The sequence below is a fragment of the Acipenser ruthenus genome, chromosome 11 (genome assembly GCF_902713425.1).
Source record: "Acipenser ruthenus chromosome 11, fAciRut3.2 maternal haplotype, whole genome shotgun sequence".
Lineage (NCBI taxonomy): Eukaryota > Metazoa > Chordata > Actinopteri > Acipenseriformes > Acipenseridae > Acipenser > Acipenser ruthenus.
Genome location: NC_081199.1, coordinates 16,726,851 through 16,749,235, shown reverse-complemented (window position 1 = coordinate 16,749,235; position 22,385 = coordinate 16,726,851).

The following is a 22,385-nucleotide window of genomic DNA, read 5'->3' as shown; positions in this document are numbered from 1 at the left end:
TCTCTATTAAATGTCATTTGCCATGTGTCTGTCCAGTTGTGAATGCTGTCTAGATAATTTTGAATGCCCTTTGCTGCTGCAACAGTGTTTGCCACTCCTCCTATTTTTGTGTTGTCTGCAAATTTAACAAGTTTGCTTACTATACCAGAATCTAAATCATTAATGTAGATTAGGAATAGCAGAGGACCTAATACTGATCCCTGTGGTACACCACTTGTTACCTCGCTCCATTTTGAGGTTTCTCCTCTAATCAGTACTTTCTGTTTTCTACATGTTAACCACTCCCTAATCCATGTGCATGCATTTCCATGAATCCCTACTGCGTTCAGTTCGAGAATTAATCTTTTATGCGGGACTTTGTCAAAAGCTTTTTGATAATCTAAATAAACCATGTCGTATGCTTTGCAATTATCCATTGTCGATGTTGCATCCTCAAAAAAATCAAGCAGGTTAGTTAGACATGATCTCCCTTTCCTAAAACCATGCTGGCTGTCTCCCAGGATATTGTTCCCATATAGGTAATTTTCCATTTTGGATCTTATTATAGTTTCCATAAGTTTACATATAATAGAAGTCAGGCTTATAGGTCTGTAGTTACCTGGTTCGGTTTTGTCTCCCTTTTTGTGGATCGGTATTACGTTTGCTATTTTCCAGTCTGTCGGTACAACCCGTGTTGCATGATCTTGGTTAGCGGTTTGTAAATAACTTCTCTCATTTGTTTGAGTATTATTGGAAGGATCTCATCCGGCCCAGGGGATTTGTTTATTTTAAGAGCTCCTAGTCGCTTTAACACTTCTGCCTCTGTTATGCTAAAGTTATTTAAAACTGGATAGGAACAGGTCGACATATGGGGCATGTTGTCTGTGTCCTCCTTTGTGAAAACCTGTGAAAAGTAATCATTTAATATATTTGCTATTTTTTTTCTTCGTCTATGATTTTGCCATTTGTGTCTCTTAGACATATAACTTCCTCTTTGATTGTTCTCTTGCTGTTATAATATTGGAATTTGGAATTGATTTTAGCCCCCTTAGCAATATTGATTTCTATCTCTCTCTTGGCCTTTCTAACTTCCTCTTTGACTTGTGTTTGCAGTTTACTCTTTCTGTGTACTTTGTTTTAGGTCATTTTTAAATGCTTTGTAAAGTGCCTTTTTTCGCTGAATATTTTTTTAATTGATCTATTAAACCATTTTGGCCATTTTGTTTTAGATTTAGATTTTGTTTTAGATTTAGATTTACTTTTGGGATGTAATTGTTTTGCGCCTCTAGTACTAGATTTTTGAAAAACAGCCATCCTTTTTCTGTGGATGTTTTCTCTATTTTACTCCAATCTACTTCTGTTAGCCTCTGTTTCATACCTTCATAGTTTGCTTTTCTAAAATTGTAAACCTAAGCTTTAGTCATTACTTTTGGGGTTTTTAAAATCACTTCAAATGAGGCCATGTTGTGATCTGAGTTTGCCAATGGCTCTCTGACTTCTGTTTTAGTTATTCTGTCTTCGTTATTTGAAAAGACTAAATCAAGGCATGCCTCCCCTCTAGTCGGTGCCATGACAAATTGCATTAAGAAGCAGTCATTTGTCATTTCCACCATTTCAATTTCGTCCGTCGTGCTCCCCACCGGGCTTTCCCATTTTATACGGGGGAAGTTGAAATCCCCCATTAGTATGGCTTCTCCTTTGCTACAAGCATTTCTAATGTCATTGTATAACAGATTATTTTGCTCGGCGTCTGAATTTGGCGGTCTATAACATACTCCTATTATTATGCCCTTTGAATTTCTGTCCATTATTCTGACCCATATTGATTCAGTGTTGTTTTCTTCATCCATATTTAACACCTGGGTTTCAAGTCTATTTCTTATGTATAGCACTACCCCTCCGCCTCTTCTGACCTGCCTGTCTTCTATATAGTGTGTACTCACTAATATTGTATTCGTCTCCATCACTCTCAGACAACCACGTTTCTGTAACACCTATCACATTGTAGTTACTTGTTAGTGCAGTAGCTTCAAGTTCTAACATTTTGTTTCTGAGACTTCTAGCATTAAGATAAATACATTTAATAGTTTTACTTACCTGAGTTGTTGCCTTTATTTTGATGTTGTCTCCCTTCTGTTTTTTTTGTTTTCTCCCCCCTTCCTTTCTAGTTTAAATGCTTCTGGACCTCCTCAAGGATCCTTCCTCCGAGTAGATTGGTTCCCTTTTTGTTTAAGTGCAGTCCGTCCAACCTATATAGATAGTCCTTGTTTATATAGATAGTCCTTGTTATATAGATAATGTAACACCTGTAAGGTCACGGAAGCGTACAAACGCACCACAAACCTGCCTTTAATTACAAAATATCACAAGATGTAGCAAGTGTTTTATATAAAAGTACTAATGTAGCCTGACTACACCAGTTTAGTGCAATAAGTCACTGAACAAATTAAAGATCCTTTAGGTTCTTTTTATTCAGATAACAGATCTAAAGCTGTAGGAACAAGGTCACCAAGAAAATCACACAGATACATTTTAACAAGCATTTGTTTATTGTAAACTTCCAATAGCAACACCTAGTTTCAACGGTACTAATATAATAAGACAATAATTCCATTCACCTATTAACAGGTAGCAAGATTTCAAGCAGTTAAAGAAGGTTCACATGAATGAGGTCATGTATTAAAGTACAAATGCAACAACGCTGCTACCCAGCAATAAAGTGGAGCTACACATTCAAATACACGTTAAAACTGTCATAATAAAAACAATAACAACGCGCTACAAAAGTACAAATACCCCCCCCCCCCCCCCCCCGCCATACACACACACACACACACACATACAGACACAATGTCCATGCAGGGGAGGGAACAGCGAGAGAGAAACCAGCATCGCAATGTAGCCTGTTCTGTGCACTTCTTAAACTCCAATCGACTACCAAATAGGCTAAAAAAACACTCGGGCCGTTCACGCTCATTATTCAACACCGGCATACCATCAGCCCAATACTTATTGTCGGGATGCTCCATTTACTGGATCGTTTCCATCTCTCTCTCACACTCACTCGTCGTTCTGCGCTCCAAACACTGCGTTCCCACTCCTGCGCAGACACACAAACCCCAGGATGGCCATCCCATTTGTAGAAACATGTGCTGTTTATATTCAGGTGCAGAAATTGATCAATAATTCAATTACTAGGTGCTCAACAAGGCAAACATAGGGAAGCAGGTGGAGAAGCCAACATAACATGATACAAATTAATTATCAAAGACACATTGTGAGCCCAGTTCAAACTCCCTTCAAAATCACAACATGAAGGGGAAGCAAAATCCAGCCACATTGTGAGCCCACTTCAAACTCCCTTCAAAATCACAACATAGGGGACGCGCAATCTAGCCACATTGCGAGCCCAGTTCAAACTCCCTTCAAAATCACAACATGAAGGGGATGCGTAATCCAGCCACATTGCGAGCCCAGTTCAAACTCCCTTCAAAATCACAACATGAAGGGGATGCGCAATCCAGCCACATTGCGAGCCCAGTTCAAACTCCCTTCAAAATCACAACATGAAGGGGATGCGCAATCCAGCCACATTGCGAGCCCAGTTCAAAGTCCCTTCAAAATCACAACATGAAGGGGATGTGCAATCCAGCCACATTGCGAGCCCAGTTCAAACTCCCTTCAAAATCACAACATGAAGGGGACGTGCAATCCAGAGCAAATGGAAACAACTTCACTGTGTGTCCTGAAAATGTTTAGAAGACACGCAAAATAGATGTTGACATCAGGGACTTCTTCCAACAACAACCACTAAAGACACCAGTAGAAAATATACCTTGAAAATATATTATCTTTGTTAAGATAAAAGGACTGTCCTCTTACATTCAAGCCCACTAAATCAAGGAGCATCTCTATAATTGAAGGCAAAGTAGTAGATAAAACATTCTTCATTAATGGTGAGGCAATACCAACAGTGTCTGAGAAGCCAGTGAAGAGTCTTGGGAGATGGTACGACGGGGATCTAAAGGACACAGTTCATGTGGGAGAAGTTAGACAACAAGCAGTGGAAGGGTTGAAGAGCATAGACAGCAGCGCTTTACCAGGCAAACTAACTGTTACCACCAATGTAATGAACCTGCTCTTTCATGGATACTGAATTAAATATGCAATAGCATGCCGCTGCCACTACCCTTGTTTAACCGGAGGGTCCGGTAGTTAGGTATATTTATAGAATAAGGGAGAGTGTATGAAGTCACGCCACAAAGACATCAGGAACAGCAACTCAGGGCAAACTATTTATTAATATAGTTAATTAAAACAGGGCAGTTAGTGATCTTAGACCATACCAATAAATTAGACCAATTGAGCTAGATTAATTATTCTCTGCGAAATAGGAAACGCAAGGGGGCAGACACACCCACTGCAAATCCCGTGGAGTATGGAAATAATGCAATAACAATAATTCATTAGTGAACACAAATCACACTACAATCAAAAAGTGATAAAATACAATACATTAACTACAACAAGGCAGCGGCACGCTATTGCATATTTAATCCAGTAGCTGTGAACGAGCAGGTTCATTACAGTAATATTATAATACAGCAGACTATATATGCTCACGTAGACAGCCAGATGGCAGTTCTCCGAGGAATTGATAGGATTACAATAGATATTTGGATAACACATATCTAGATGTCAAGAGCAATATTCTATTCAAATACATACTGCTGTAAACTCAGCAGAGGTACAGATAACAAACTGGATTGTATACATATAAAAAATAGCGTATTGTAGGTTATATTATTAATAAAAGCATGTATTGTAACAAGCTGTCAAAATGACTACTTTTGGCGGTTTTAGGTAGAAGTGCTCATAACTTTTATTTATTTTTGCGATTCTGACTTTCAAACGCCGTCAGTATATTTAATACATGTATTTAGGAAAAGTCAAGAACAGACAACCGCGGATCTTTAACGCATGCAGAGTAATTTAAATTTTAAAAGTGAAAACCGTCATAATAATTACCATGGCGGTTCTAGTGTTAAAACCAATCCTTGCCCAGGACAACTGGAAGCTGCTAGAGACTGGAAAATGCGGGCAGATGTTGGTCAATGGCTTATTTTTCCACCTGAGATTGCCACCACTAACCTTCGACCAGATATTGTCTTGTGGTCTGGATCAGCATGCCTTGTTCACCTGGTAGAGTTAACAGTGCCATGGGAGGATGCTGTAGATGAGGCGTATGAGAGGAAGAAACTGCGGTACGCTCAACTAGCCACTGAAGCGGAACAGCGAGGATGGAGAGTCCGGGTTTACCCAGTGGAGGTGGGTTGTCGAGGATTTGTGGCACACTCTACAACCCGGTTTCTCAGAGACGTCGGATTCAGTGGCCAAGAGTTGCGTCGCACAGTGAAGAACTTATCTGAAGCAGCAGAGAAGAGCAACAACTGGCTGTGGTTGAGACAGAAAGATTCTGTCCGGGGATCTCAAGCACAATAGAAAGAAAGAAACACTGATGTACAGGTAAGTAAGATGGGCTGAGTTGAGTGGGGGGCGGAGGGGGGTGTTGCTGGGACGCCAGAATCACCGTCGAGCCCTCTTGAGGTGTCGTGGTCTAGTCGACGAAACACTGAGGATGGAAGGTGCCCACTTGAAGACCCCAGAGTTGTAGCATTCAAAAGAGAAGCTAATTTAGGTGATATTTTAGTTCACAGTAAACATAAAAGAATAATTGACAAAATAGGTTCTACGAACATGTGCACCAGTAAATGTAAAGTGTGTAAATACATAGACAAAAGTAAAAATATAATTAAACATAAGAACACCACATATCCACTAAAAACTAATACCTACTGTAAAAATAGCAATGTTGTTTATGGAATAGCCTGTGAAAAATGTGATGAAATCAAATATGTTGGAGAGACTGGAACTACTTTATATAAAAGAATTCAGAACCACCTTTCATTAATTAGAAATAAAAAAAAAAATGAATGAACCAATAGTACAGCACTTCACCAGTCAGGGACATGACATAAATGATGTAAAGTTTGTAGTATTAGAACAGCTCAAATTAGACAATGCGACATATAGAAGAATAAAAGAAAGTAAATGGATAAATAGACTGAACATGATTATGCCAGCGGGACTCAACAGAAAAGAATGAACTAATTAACTTCAATAAATATATAACATTTAAATAAATAAACAAAATTCATTCAAAAGTTGTGCATGCTGATGCGCTGGGGAGGCCAAATCAAGACTGATCATCAGAGCCAGCATTGCATGATATAATAAAAATATAAGTTTATATAAAGTAGTGTTAATTAGAATTAATACAGATTCAAAGATAGAAGTAAAAATGATGTCACAATATATAGAATACCATTACATCATGTAAGAATAAATCATGGATTTGAATGTAAACAATAACAAGTAGTTGTCATGCCGTCAAAAACCTATAAATAATGATTCAAACACAGGCTCCCTTGAGAAAGATATGTACAACATATCGAAACGTTGGGCAGCTGGCTCTTTGAGCTAATATATATATATATATATATATATATATATATTGTGAAAAGGTTTCACCTAACACGAGTTCGTGCCCCTTTAAAATTACGACCCAGGACAGAGAAATGGCGTTTTCAAAGCGCGGTTGCGCCAATTTTTAATAAACACAAAATAAACAAAATACAAAACAAACACCTAGCTCTGTACGAGCACTAACTAAACAGGTAATTTCCCTGACTAATTTGCAGGACGGCTAAGCCGTTTACCTGGCACCGACACAAACATAAACTCACAGGTTTACACAGCACTTACTCTTTTATGACTGCTGGGAAGCAGAGCACCTCTTTCTGCCTCCCTCTACTCAGCAGCCTTGAGCAGACTGACTGCTCCACTTAAATACCCTGCACCTGGCTCTAATTTACAATAGCTACCAGGTGCAGGGGATAATTAATAATAAAACAATTAACAAAACTAATTAACTAAATACAAAAAGGTGCCATTTTTCCTTCAGGGAGGTTTTAACCCCCTCCCTGCTGTCTCACACAACACACTGCCTTACATATCCCCCCTCTTGTCTTTTCAAGACACAGGCCACTCGACGGCCACCTCCTCCCCTAAAACACAACCACCCACCCTCGAGTCCATGAATGTCCTTTTTCGCCCTTTTCCACGGGCGGACTTGAGGGTGGATCTGTCCACGTCCCGGCCCGGCCAGGTAAGGACCACACACCGGCAACAAGGGAACCCAACGGTTTGACAGGGGCGACCGGAGCGTAGGCCGGGGCACTGGAGGATGCAGCAATGGACAGAGGTCTGCCCCTGGGAACCGGTGCAGTGATGTCCGATCACCCAGGGGAAGCGAAGCAGCAAACAGGGGGAGCGACAGCGACGTCTGGCAGCAGCCCAGCGACGTCTGGGTGCTCGGGGAGAGCGGAGCAGGGAACCAGGGGCAGAGCTGTGGCCAGTGTTGCAAACTCCTGGGCTCTAGGCCCAGCACAGGGAGGTCCAGGAAAACCGGCCGGGTGTCCAGGAGCAAGGGGTGAGAGACTGGACGCAGCGGCCCCAACTGGACTGTAGGGGTGGTGGTCGGGGCTGTGGTGGAGGTATGCTTTTCACCTCCTCCCCTCTGGGCTCTGGCAGTGGCGGCTCCTCCCCTCTGGGCTCTGGCAGCGGCGGCTCCTCCCCTCTGGGCTCTGGCAGCGGCGGCTCCTCCCCTCTGGGCTCTGGCAGCGGCGGCTCCTCCCCTCTGGGCTCTGGCAGCGGCGGCTCCTCCCCTCTGGGCTCTGGCAGCGGCGGCTCCTCCCCTCTGGGCTCTGGAAGGGGCGGCTCCTCCCCTCTGGGCTCTGGAAGGGGCGGCTCCTCCCCTCTGGGCTCTGGAAGGGGCGGCTCCTCCCCTCTGGGCTCCGGAAGCGGCGGCTCCTCCCCTCTGGGCTCCGGAAGCGGCGGTAGCAGCTCCTCCTTCTCTAGCTTGTGAGTCTGCGGAGCTGCGTTAGCCTGCTCCCACTCCTGAATCTTTGGCAGTGCCCACTCCATCTCTCTCGTCCATCTCTCCAACCTTGCAGTCCGCTCTATTTGAGCAGCAGTATCGCGGTTGATCCTTGCAATCAACTCCCTAATGCTTTCCATTTTTAGGGTCATAGGGGCCTGTGGCAAAGTGCCCGCCCCTGTGTGTATTTTGTGTGTTATGTGTTGTATGTTGCGTGTGTTAATGTTGGTGTATAGATTGGTACACGGGATATAAACGGGTCTGTGTTTCACGTGTGTTTAAAGTGTATAATTATATTTAGGCACGAGGATGGCACATCACTTCACGTGCAGATAAAATGTGTATAATGTGTGGCACGGGGTTGCACGTAATGAATTCACGTGCTGGGATTCAAGTGAATAATTAATTAGTAATTGAATCCCAACACAACAGTATAAATAGGCACATTTTTAGTCACTCGTTTTTTAGGTGTTCGGTGAGTGGAGAACGGGAGAGAGGAGGAGAAATAAAGTAAAGTAAAATAACATAACGTAAAAATAGTGTGTACTCACCGTGTTTGTTTGTCTCCGTGCACCGTTTGTGTTTAGTGCGTTTTGTTTGTCTTTTTACTTTGGCGTATAGTGCCGTGTCCTGTTTTGTGTACCGTTTAAAACCCTTTTATTTGTTAATAAACGCTGAGTGCAGCCATTGCACTCAGCTCATCACAACCACTCTGTGTCTGTGTATTCCTTTTCTGGTCTGACGCAACCCACTCTGGCCGTCTTTGTGACACGTGGTGTCATCGTGGGATAGCCGCGCCTCCAAGCGTCAGACCAGGAGGGGTTTTGTTTAAAAAAAAAAATATATATATATATTATGGCAGAAGACGCCATCAAACTGCGGGACTGGGTCCTGGAGAATGCTGGGCTGGAGGCCCAGGCTCTACCCATAGTCGTCCGGGCCCTGTGGATGATGGACAGTGAGAGATGGGAGGCCTATCAGGAGGAACACACCCCAAACACCTTGGAGGAAGGTGTGGAGTTTCTCCTCAGCTACCTGGAGGCAACGATAAAAGGAACAGCAGCCCAGGTAGCAGGCCCACCAGCAGAGGGTGAATGCCTGCTGTCCCCATCTCCACCAGCAGAGGGTGAGTACCTGCTGTCCCCATCTCCACCAGCAGAGGGTGAATGCCTGCTGGTTTTGCCTCCACAGCCTGAGTGGGAGGAGCCCGAACGTCCTACGCCTGAGTGGGACGAGCCCGAACGTCCTACGCCTGAGTGGGAGGAGCCCGAATGTCCTACGCCTGAGTGGGAGGAGCCCGAACGTCCTACGCCTGAGTGGGAGGAGCCCGAACGTCCTACGCCTGAGTGGGAGGAGCCCGAACGTCCTACGTCCGAGTGGGAGGAGCCCGAACGTCCTACGCCCAAGAGGGAGGAGTCGGTGCGTCCACAGCCCAAGAGGGAGGAGTCGGTGCGTCCACAGCCCAAGAGGGAGGAGTCGGTGCGTCCACAGCCCAAGAGGGAGGAGTCGGTGCGTCCACAGCCCAAGAGGGAGGAGTCGGTGCGTCCACAGCCCAAAAGGGAGGAGTCGGTGCGTCCACAGCCCAAAAGGGAAGAGTCGGTGCGTCCACAGCCCAAAGGGAGGCAAGTCGGGGCTTCCACAGCCCTGGGACCCAAGCCACCAGCAGAGGGAAAATGCCTGCTGGTTCAGCCCAAAGAGCCGGAAGGGGAGGAGTTACCGGTTCAACCCCCTGAACATTTTTGGGGGGGAGAGGGGCAGGAGGCTGGTGTCCCCCAGCAGCCTCTATTCATGCTGCTGAGGGCAGCGCAGCGCGCACCAGCCCAACTGCCAGGAGCAGAGCAGCTGGAGCTGCCTCTGCCTCCACCACCGCCAGGAGCAGAGGAGCTGGAGCTGCCTCTGCCTCCACCACCACCAGGAGCAGAGGAGCTGGAGCTGCCTCTGCCTCCACCACCGCCAGGAGCAGAGGAGCTGGAGCTGCCTCTGCCTCCACCACCGCCAGGAGCAGAGGAGCTGGAGCCGTCTCTGCCTCCACCACCGCCGGGAGCAGAGGAGCTGGAGCTGCCTCTGCCTCCACCACCACCAGGAGCAGAGGAGCTGGAGCTGCCTCTGCTTCCGCCACCGCCCAGAGCAGAGGAGCAGGAGCTGCCTCTGCTGCCCGTACCTCCACAGGGAGTACGGTGGCCGGAGCCCCAGAAAGGGGAGCTGCCGGCCACGAAGAAGGGGGACGAGGTCTGGAGACCACTTTCCCCAGCAGCTTTTTCGCTGCAGGACTGGACCGGCATGCTGTCAGCCGTGCCACTACCGGCAGGGGTGCTGACAGCATTGCCAGCATTGGGCCCACTGAAGCCTCCCTTCCCAGCCCGAGACTTTGTGCTGGACTGCTGGATTTTTAAGGGGGGAGGTGGCCGTTGAGGCCATGTGTGCTTTGCACAGGGGGGGGTATATGTGGCAAAGTGCCCGCCCCTGTGTGTATTTTGTGTGTTATGTGTTGTATGTTGCGTGTGTTAATGTTGGTGTATAGATTGGTACACGGGATATAAACGGGTCTGTGTTTCACGTGTGTTTAAAGTGTATAATTATATTTAGGCACGAGGATGGCACATCACTTCACGTGCAGATAAAATGTGTATAATGTGTGGCACGGGGTTGCATGTAATGAATTCACGTGCTGGGATTCAAGTGAATAATTAATTAGTAATTGAATCCCAGCACAACAGTATAAATAGGCACATTTTTAGTCACTCGTTTTTTAGGTGTTCGGTGAGTGGAGAACGGGAGAGAGGAGGAGAAATAAAGTAAAGTAAAATAACATAACGTAAAAATAGTGTGTACTCACCGTGTTTGTTTGTCTCCGTGCACCGTTTGTGTTTAGTGCGTTTTGTTTGTCTTTTTACTTTGGCGTATAGTGCCGTGTCCTGTTTTGTGTACCGTTTAAAACCCTTTTATTTGTTAATAAACGCTGAGTGCAGCCATTGCACTCAGCTCATCACAACCACTCTGTGTCTGTGTATTCCTTTTCTGGTCTGACGCAACCCACTCTGGCCGTCTTTGTGACAGGGCCCCACTTCTGGTACCAAATGTGAAAAGGTTTCACCTAACACGGGTTCGTGCCCCTTTAAAATTACGACCCAGGACAGAGAAATGGCGTTTTCAAAACGCGGTTGAACCAATTTTTAATAAACACAAAATAAACAAAATACAAAACAAACACCTAGCTCTGTACGAGCTCTAACTAAACAGGTAATTTCCCTGACTAACTTGCAGGACGGCTAAGCCGTTTACCTGGCACCGACACAAACATAAACTCACAGGTTTACACAGCACTTACTCTTTTATGACTTCTGGGAAGCAGAGCACCTCTTTCTGCCTCCCTCTACTCAGCAGCCTTGAGCAGACTGACTGCTCCTCTTAAATACCCTGCACCTGGCTCTAATTTACAATAGCTACTAGGTGCAGGGGATAATTAATAATAAAACAATTAACAAAACTAATTAACTAAATACAAAAAGGTGCCATTTTTCCTTCAGGGAGGTTTTAACCCCCTCCCTGCTGTCTCACACAACACACTGCCTTACAATATATATATATATATATATATATATATATATATATATATATATATGTGTGTGTGTGTGTGTGTGTGTGTGTGTGTGTGTGTGTGTGTGTGTGTTACGTTGTCATATTTCCTGTGTTTTATTTGTTATACAATAATATATAAACAAAATAAATAATGATGAAAAGAATTGTGGGAAATGTGGGATCAGGCATAGAAGCAAAGGTATATTTCAAGGTCTTAAAACGACATTTCCCACAATTCCTTTCAACGTCCCGTCCCTGCCTATTGGCTGAGCGACGCAGAGCTAGCAGGAGCGGCACATTCAAAATTCAAACTACTCAGACAGACACGGAGCATTTCGCTTATTTGTTTTTAATCTACTGACTGTCTCTGTTGAACCGAATACCGTTTTGTTTTTAGCCGTATTTTTATTTTCATCGGCAGACACGCTCTGGATGCAAGTACAGTACTGACATGTCATTTCCTAAAATTATATTAAGCGAGGTTTCGGGTAAATATATAAAGAAAAAAGGGAGTGTGTATTTGAGCACTAGTACAACAAGACCATGTACGTAATTAAAATGAATGGACTATAGAATAGTTGTTTTTTTGCTTTGTTTTTTTTTAACAATTTAATTGGTTTAAAAGCAAACAGGATTATCCATAAACTAATGTTAACAGAAAATAAATATAAAAAGAGAATTTCGACAAAAGCTGCCGGGAAGCACTGTCGCTGCTGATTGGTTGTTTCTACACGCTTTGAAAAGGGAGTCTCATCTTCCAGAATATCACTTCCAATGTGCGCCATCAAAAATAAAAATAAGGTTTCTAAAGAAGATGATTTCAGCAATCTAAAACACCACACAAACAATTGTCATGTGACACTTTCTATATTGGCTTGTTAGCTTGCAATTGGCTGCTGGTCCGCAGTGGTGCAGCACTGAGCACTGGTTTAACATGTTACAGGTGTTACACACCAGCGCCAGTAGGCACTGAGCGCTTTTCACCTCCAGCGGCAGTGTGTCACCGACGCTGGCATGCGTATCGGGTGGACAGGAAACCACAAATGTTCAGAGCTCAAGATCAGAATCTCAGAATGAGGATGATGATGAATGCTCTCAAAAAAGTCCGAGAATTCTCAGCTGGCTGACTTCATCTTTCAAAATAATGCTTGTTTCAACTGATTGTGTAGCACTCAGTTAACACAACACGCTTTAAAACTAAAGGTTGTAGGTTCAAATCTCATGTATAGCAAACTTTTTTATATATATTTATATAAAGAAATATTTTTTACCTTCTAGTATATTTTCATGTTGGCAAAACAAGTTAATTGTCATTAAACTCGGGTGTCCTGTAATGGGTGGATAAAAGTGCCTGGGGTGTGTAAAAATATATCGGGGGGGAAAAATGAGATGGACATTTTCACCTTCCTTTGGCGACTTATTTCTCTTACTATATGACAGGTATTTACTTTTTTTTACATTTCACGTAAGAGTGTTGGGAAATGTTAGTTTACATGGTTCAGGGGGCATGGAGCTGGGGGCCTCTAATCTTCTAATTTTCTAATCTCCTGTTAATTAGCATCTATTTTCTATTTAAGCCCTGATCACCTGCACCTTTTCTGTCTAGTGTTTCGTTTTAGTAGCAAACGCTCAGACGCCGTTGTTTCGTGCTTCACCGCTAATATCTAAACTTCGTTGTCTCGCTCACTGCAGGTCATTTCTCTGCACAGCGCTGCCAAGATATTATCAATCATTTTCCTACCTGCTCAGGTGATCTTTCTTTTCATTCAGCTTCAAGAGCTCCAACGTTACTCTTTCCTGTTCCATCCAGTTTCCACCTCAGCATCAGAGCCGTCCAAAGCGCAGCTTCATTACTCAACTTGTCTGCAACTTTATCAGAAAGTCTGGTCCTCCGCTAAACTTTCAAGCTCCTTCGACGTGACATCGACATTCCCGCTGTCAGTGATTGCCTTGCTTTAGCTCTGTTAAATCCACCACGAAGCTTTGTCTGCGGAATCTCTCTTTACTCCTCGCCTGCAATCAGACGCCCCTCCCCCGCTCCCACAGAGCCAGCACAATTACCGTTCCATCAGAAGATCCTGCCCTGGACCTCCATCAGCTACGTTCAACCTTTTAAAAGACGTAACCTTCCCATTACAAACTCAATTTCAACCAGTGGCGGCTCGTGACTTGACTGGTCACAACATGCTCCAACGACACTATTGTACTGTAACTTTTCCACCGGCGCCTCACAGACCATGGTTACCACGGCAACGCCCTCATCGAGTGACTGCGGTGAGTGGTAAGTTGTCATTGTGACCAGGCAGCTTCATCAGGCTCTGCGTGTTATGGCCTCAGTACTGCAATCTTCCGGCTTCCTGTTGCTGCGCTTTCACAACTGGCGGAGACGAATTCAGAGCGCCGAACCATGACATCTAAATACTGCGTTAACTTATTTATATTCATGACTAAATGTTCTAAAACATGTCTAGAATATTTATTATTCAAATCTAAAGGAATAAGCAAATGTTGTTCTACATAGACAAGGATTTTAATCGTAATAACCTCATATTATACCCTGCTTCACTCAGTCAATGGTTTAATTCCAATTATAACCTCTGGATGACAGTATAATACCACAAGTTCTCTCTCTATATATTAAACCAGTTTGGTATCGCTGCGAAGCTCCGACACTACAGCTTTTCCCGCAGTTCTCACTCTGATGGATTCTCGGGAGTTCCCCTCCTGCCTCATCCTTTGTCTATCTATATCAACTGACATTCTTCAATTTCAACTCCACCCCCCCCCCCCCCCCCCACCCGCCCGCCCCTTTTGAGGAAATGGTCATGAAGCCACGCACTGTCTGCTTTCTGAGATGCTCTGAATCTTCCGTCACATTAACTTTCAGCTTCCCTGCACCAGGCTTCCATCCCAGCGACCTCTTCCTGTTCCCGGATTCGTGCTTCCTCATCTGGCTCCTCTCCTTCAAACCGACAAATTTCACCAAGGCACTTTATTCAACCTTCAAGTTACCATTTCAGCAACGTGAGCTGCCAGTCAGAAACGGAAACCATGTCCTACAACTATCATCATTTCAGTCAAGTGTCCTATCCTGCGATTAGACAATACACTCGGACTGCTCCTGACCAAATCAATAGATTTTGCAGCAGCCTCAGAGCAACGCATTCTTCATCCTCTCAGGTTTTACAGCGGCCTCAGCTCTATGCATTCTTCATCTCTGGCCTCATCGAAATCACTTTAACTCAAAGACCAATATCCACCGCATTCAGCAGATCTCTGCGCTCTACAGCAGATCACCACACTACCGATGGCAATCCACCGTTCACTATTACAGATCCCTGCTTCAGCAGATCTCTGCGTTCTGCAGCAGACCACCACACTCTACCAATGCAGTCCACCATTCACAATAACAGATCACTGCTTTAGCAGATCTCTCTCTCTCTCTCTCTACAGCAGACCACTGCTCATTATTGACAGCACTTCTTTGTTTACTTCCTCAGATCTCTGCACCGTTCAGTAGATCCCGTCCTCTACTGTTAATTGCTCCTCACTACAGCAGATCTCTGCTCCCTCTTCAGATCTACTCACTATTATAGCATGCAAAGTTGCTTTAGTTTACAGTTTAAATCTGTAACTGCACTTCTCCAGAGCTTCCACTGCTCCCGCTTTCCTCCAATTTGCAGATCGCGGTAGCATTCCGCAATCAAGGCTAACGCTAATCCCCATGACCATGATCCCCTTGACCTTCTCAGCAATCTATTCATATGTCCTCACATTCTCTGAAATATTACAGCATTAATGCATGGTGAGAGACGTGGTACGAGACTGGAAATCTGTCTTGATTATGAGTTAAGGAGTTCCACTACTAGGAGAATGACTGGAGTTGTGAAACACCATCTCTGAATGTGAGTTCACCTTTTCCATTTCAAGCAGACAGGATAGTAGCAGACTGCTGATCGATCCCGTATTAAGTAACGCATAGGATGGTCGACATCTCATCTCTTCCCTCGTTTCCAGAAAATGGAGCACAAAGGGTGCTGAGCTTCCCCAGCAGTCGATTTACAGTTCCAGCTCCCCTTCGGCCTCTACTTTCGGTATCCAAGTTCCGTCAGCTGGTCCCGTCTGTTGTAGCATGGTTAGTTCATTCAGCTGTCAAGTAGAGTACCCTATCTGCCCCTTCTTTTCAACATCAAGGTATCTCCCCTGCAGGAAACCTTAATTCTCCCCCCCCCCCGGCCCCTAGACCCTCAGTTCATTGATTCCTGTCGCTCCTATCATCAGTCATCACTGGTTCTCAACCCACCTCTCCACCCTCCAGAGCAAGCCTCCCTCCTCCACTCTACCCCCTCCCCCAGGACCCTCAGTTCATTGATTCCTCTCACTCCTATCATCACTCATCACTGGTTCTCAACCCACCTCTCCACCCTCCAGAGCAAGCCTCCCTCCTCTACTCTACCCCACTCCTCGGATCACTCGTCACTGAATCTCAACCTACTTCGCCTCCAGAGCGGGCCTCCCCCCCCCAATCATTCTGTAGACACAGCCCCCTCTGCTGCAAGGGCCAACATCAATCACAGCCAGATCATGAATGGGGGAGCTGGCCCTCTTCTGCAGTGGATTCTTTCATTCATGCATTTTCCTCTCATATAGTTGCTGCCCATTTTTTAAAAATTGCTAGTATGCCTGGAGTGGGGGCTTCCTGTCCGCCGGGGCCACCAGAGGTTTTCCCCTAATCGGCCTCAAGGGTTTTTTTCCACTCCACTGAGCGGCAGGTATACACATAGTCACATCCTACTAACAAATTACTAATCTCCCTCTGTTTGTCCTGTTTGTCCTTCTGGTCTTTTGTTTATGTTATGCGTTGGCATGTGCAGTCTTTTGTTTGTCTCACGGTGTGGGAGTTTTCGTGTGGTGCCGGGGGTCCATCCTTTGGGAGCAAGTGAGTCTCACTTCCCCGACCTCAGGGCTAGGCATCCGCCTCCCTTACCTTCAGGGGGGTTCTCACCATGTGAGTCAGAGCGGACCCCCGGCCAAACTCTGTCCTGTGACAGCTCCTGCGCTTATCTTACCTCACTTGAGGCTCTGTTCTATTCTGCCTTTCTTTCAGGACGTGGTCACTCGTGCTGAGTCCTATACTGACCTCTATGCTTTGTCCTTATTTTCAGGTCCCAGGCAGCATGACGTCTCGGCCATGTTCTGTGATGTGTAATAAAAATGTTACAGAAAATAGGATTCGCTCGACAATAAAAAAGTACAGGCATTTTGACTCCTATAACCTTGCTTGCATAACCTTGTTTGCTTTGCTTAAGATAAAGTTTATTACGCAGAACAATAAACCGCAAGATGCCTACGCTGCAACTGCAGCTGTGAGATAGCAGAATGAGCCAGATGTGTCTTTTTGCACGTATACCCAAACCATCCACGCTTTTTATCTGCTTGCTTAGTTTTATGCCATGTATGCATAGTTATAAGTTGTTTCTCTTATATGCTAATATCTGAATCATCATTGGCTAACCGTCTGCCTTGCTGACAGTTTTAAGGTATATAAGAAACTGATCTAACTCTGTATGTTGAAACACTGCTCGATGATTATCTAGCACCCTGTGTGTTGAGAGCGTTTTCAGTTTGCAAACTTAAGAAATAAAGGCTTGTGTGTTTGGAACTCACAGTCTCTCTTCCTTTTATTAGAATTTCCACGACAGATGATTTAGGTTTTAGCATTCGATTCGAGCATACTCCTAACCAGTAGGCTATTCTATAAAACAACCTTCTTCTGTAGCTCTACATTCGGGTCCTATCCAGACATCGAGACAAGCAAGCAAGAAAGCAGGTTTGTTTTAATTTTTGTTTTCTCTGGCTTCACCCTTATGCATTCTGGAATCCTGTTCTATTTTCACTTTTGAGTCGTTTCAGCTTTGGTAAAAGCTATCACAATCATACAATAGTGAACTTGCGGCTTAGACACTGGCATTCTGATGATGTATCCAGATGCAGTTTGTCAAATACTGGGCGGCAGTAAGGTTTGCATTGGGTCAGAACCGAAGGTAATGATTATACTTATGGCTTCAGATGTTTCGGTGCTTTACCCCGACTTGTATACTCTCCTTTAAGAGTTAAATTGATACCTGCTAAGCTCTTTGTGTATCTCAATCAAAACTGAGAAACGTGTCATTAGTAAAATTGATTTAATTTACGGGTTTTTGCTGTGAAACAACTAAATGGGCTTTTAAATCGGCCAAGCCTTATTTTTTTTATTTTACAAGCAGAATGTACAAACGAGATTGCAACTTGTTAGAGACTCATCTTTATTAAAGCTACAATGAAAAACTAAGTATTTCATGTCAGATACACTTTATTACAATACCACGGTTAGGCTGATATTGGATATTCGGGTGGATATTCGATATTCGCGCAAAACACTAATATTTCACCCAATGAAAGATGTTATGCTAAGGAGTAATTTAAGCCATGTCTCGTTGATTTTCGAGTTAGCAATCTCACGGAAAATAAGCATACATATTCACTTTACATTGTACAGTAGGTTACGTCATATATTATTATTATTATTATTATTATTATTATTATTATTATTATTATTATTATTATTATTTATTTATTTCTTAGCAGACGCCCTTATCCAGGGCGATTTACAGTCGTAGACAAAAATACATTTCAATAATCACAGTACAAGTATTAATACAATTAAGAGAAAGATAAAATACAATGGCTTTGGTTATAGCAAGTACAAGTATATGACAAAATACGATTCAATAACAGAGCAGATCACAGTGTCAGTGATAGTTACATCAGGATATAATTAAATACAAAATACTACAGATTAAATAACACTTGACAGATTACAGTACTCTAAAGTACAGGGTTGAATGCAGTACAATAGGGGGCAGATAAGAGCAAGTAAAGCGCATTTAAGGAAGAGTGATAAGTGTCCAGATGGAAAAGAGGAGTTTCTACAGGTGCTGTCTGAAGAGGTGAGTCTTGAGGAGGCGCCGGAAGATGGTCAGGGACTGGGCAGTCCTGACATCTGTTGGTAGGTCATTCCACCACTGCGGAGCGAGGGTGGAGAAGGAGCGGGCTCTGGAGGCAGGGGAGAGTAGAGGAAGTAGAGCCAGTCTTCTAGTGCAGGAGGAGCGGAGAGGTCGAGTGGGGGTGTAGGGAGAGATGAGGGTCTGGAGGTAACTGGGTGCAGTCTGGTCAAGGCGGTGCAGTACGGTTCATAGCTCCTACGTAAAAACTCGCAAAATAATGCTATTTCACGCATATTGCATTGTTATTAGTATCATTTTATGAACACGAAATATACAAGCTAAAAGTCATAGCCTGCGGTTTTTTAATGTGCAAACTCGCAAGCGAATATAATGTTGTAGTGCCTTTGCAGCAAATTGACAACATTCATGAATTCTTAATTCTTGGTGGGTGTGCGTATGTGTTATATATATATATATATATATATATATATATATATATATATATATATATATATATATATATATATATAGACACACACACACACACACACACACACAAACGCTTTTGGTATCGCTTCCCCACATTAAAGAACTGCAGCTGCCAGGGCGTCCCTCCTGTGGTTTATAATGTTAAAGTGTGAAAAAACTCAAAAGTATCAGGTTAGTGAAATAGGACAGCAAAAGAATGTGTAGCATCAAATGACAAAACACGGTTAGGGTACTATATGTTTTTAATTTTTATACAAAACACGAATGGGGATAAGAACAAGAACATCAAGAAAAGCATCATCATCATCAACAACTACTACTAATTATTATTATTATTATTACTTTTATTATTATTATTATTATTACTATTATTATTATTACTATTATTATTACTTTTATTACTATTATTATTATTATTATTATTATTATTATTATTATTATTATTATTATTATCGCCAGGTTTTGCTTTGAAACGTGATGATTTTCCTATAACTGAACAAACAAAACGTTTTCTAAAATGTAGAGAATTATATAGAAATGGCATGTTTGTTGATGCCCAAAAATGTTGCATATACAGCAAGTCTTAATACAATGCTTGAGAAATTCATGTGAACAAAAATAAAATGCATGCTGCAAATCTTTAGATCCATGCCAATCCACGGTCTGCAAATATGAAAAATGTGCATCAATACTTTAAATCTATGCCTCGGTACTCTTCTAGTTGCATTGTTCTGTGCACACTATGCATTTCCATTTTTTGATTTGCAAGAGAGCTCGCTCTGCTACTCTAGCATCTAAGCAGGCATCATGGAACCAACGATGGCACATGTCACAGCCAATCTAAAATTTTATAAATAGACAGGTTAATTGTATGTCAATTCATTCCATGTATTTTATCGGATAATAACATTCAAATCATCCTTTAATTTTTCAACCTACCCATTTTGTGTTGGACTTTTCTTTCATAGTTCCACATACAACACAAGCATTCGCTATATCATCTGTTAAAAGAAAAATAAAAAAAAAACATGTTTTTTGTAACTGGAGATTGCTAACTCGCAAATCAACGAGACATGGTTTAAATTACTCCTTAGCATGACACCTTTCATGAGGTGAAATGGCATTGGATTGCGAGTTTCTATGTAGGAGCTATGTACCATTATATGGCGTAGCCTATTGTAAAGTGAATATGAATGCATATTTTCCGTGTGCATAACTAGATTGGACAACAGCGATCTGAGGAGGCTCGTGCTGTCAGAAATTTTGTCCTTTCTTTTAAGTTGTGTTGGATTTGCTGTTGTGTTAAATATTAATGATGCAAACAAATAAAACAGTCAATACTTTCATCTGCAATGTTATTTGGTCAGTTCTGAGAAAGCATCAACAACTTGATGGATGTTTGTTGCGCTGTTTTGGACGATCGAGCTGGTTCATGACACCCAGTTCACCAACTATATTTATTAACGTGGAGGGCAGACACACGTTGTCTTTGGACAAAGCTGGGATCAAAAGCAAGGGAATTCAGTTACAGACATTTAGTGTTTAACTTTAGCGTAGTTTTTACAGCAAGGGTATTCTCAAACAGCTGCTTTAATAATATAACAAGTGTACACCGCAGTTCATGTTAAGTGGTTTTTATACACAACTGTTTTTATACAGATATACATCATGACAGGCCAGACACAGCAAAAAACAATAACAAAAACAATAACAAAAAAAGCTGCCCGCATTATCATTAAGGTGAACTACACCACTGCTAACCATATAACCACCCATCAGCCACTTACTTTCTGCCGTCTTGAAATCCACAGTAACAACTGACCTGCTCCCTATTTATAGTGATGTCACAAGCTCACTAACATTTACACGTGAAATGCGGGTTCCCATGCGAAACTGGCTGTGGATTCGCCCGTGTGTCATTAACACCTCTCTTTGGTAGGTTTTTTTTCGGCCAGAAACCTGATTTACACGAGTAATTCTCCCAAACGTGCACACGCATCGCTATTTTACATGTAAATTGACCCGCATGGAAACTCCATGATTGTTAACTTTAGTTAATTTTTCATCAATCAAAATAATTTAAAACATTATTAAAATGTTACCGTATTTGTTGCTGTTTTCGGGCTTCGTCGAGCTGCTTCTTATTGAGTAACTTTTGAACTCCTGTGCATGCTGAATATATTTTCAGGTGTTGTAACTGACAGATTTTTCCCCCTGCCACTGTCTGTTGCTTCCTTTTCCTATTTTCAGTGATGGATTTTAATTCTTTCACAGATGACACAAGATCTGTAAAAATAATACAATAAGAAAATACTAATGATTAATGTAATACATACTAGAAAAACAATCAAGTGCAATATACAGTCAAACTTGTATTAAGAGACCTGCACTCAAGGGACAGTCTAATAGTGATCTCTTAACACAGGTGGTCTCTTTAAAAGAGGGCTCATAACTTATGAATTTTCTATTTGTCTCTGACATGACGCATCCAACTCCGGCTGGGGTGCGTTCTGGGCAGGCAGAGGAGTCCACAGCTCCTGGATGGGTTGCTGGACATCCCTGCACATAAATGCGCTAGAGCTAAGAGTGGTCCACCATTTCATGTGCTCCAGAACAGACATGTCCTTGTCCGCACGGTCAACAAACACCTTCCTGGTGGTTCACGTACGGCACTACTGACACTGACAGTGCCGTACGTGAACCACCAGGAAGGTGTTCGTTCCCGGGGTTACACCGCGTAGCCTTTCGGCTGTTGATCTGGGCACAGATGCACTTTCTATTCCTCCGAGCAGTCCATCTTCCGGGAGTGGTGAACTGGGCAGCGGACCTCCTCTCCAGGGAGGGTCCGCGTTCGTCAGAGTGGCAATTCCACCCTCAGGTGGTGGAGTGCATTTGGGAACGGTTCGGGCAGGTGCAGGTCGATCTCTTTGCCTCGACAGAGACGACCCATTGCCCCCTATGGTACTCCCTCCACTGCTCAGGATGTCCACTCGGAGTCGATGCCCTAGACCACAGGTGGCCCAGAGCGCTGCTTTACACATTCCTGCCGTTACTGCTGCTCCCGGCCTTCCTAGAGAAGGTCCGGTTTGAGAAGACGACGCTTCTCCTGGTTGCCCCTCAGTGGTCCAGGAGAATCTGATTTTCAACCCTGTGCCAGCTCCTCCAAGGTCAGCCCTGGGAAATCCTGCTTCACCTGGATCTCCTCAGTCAGGCAAAAGACTCTCTGACACCTGGAACCAGGCAGGTTCCAACTATGGGTTTGGCCCTGAATGGGACCGCGGGTCAGCCCTAGGGCTATCTGATGCAGTTGTAGGCACCCTGCAGAATGCTAGGGCAGCCTCCACTATGTCGTT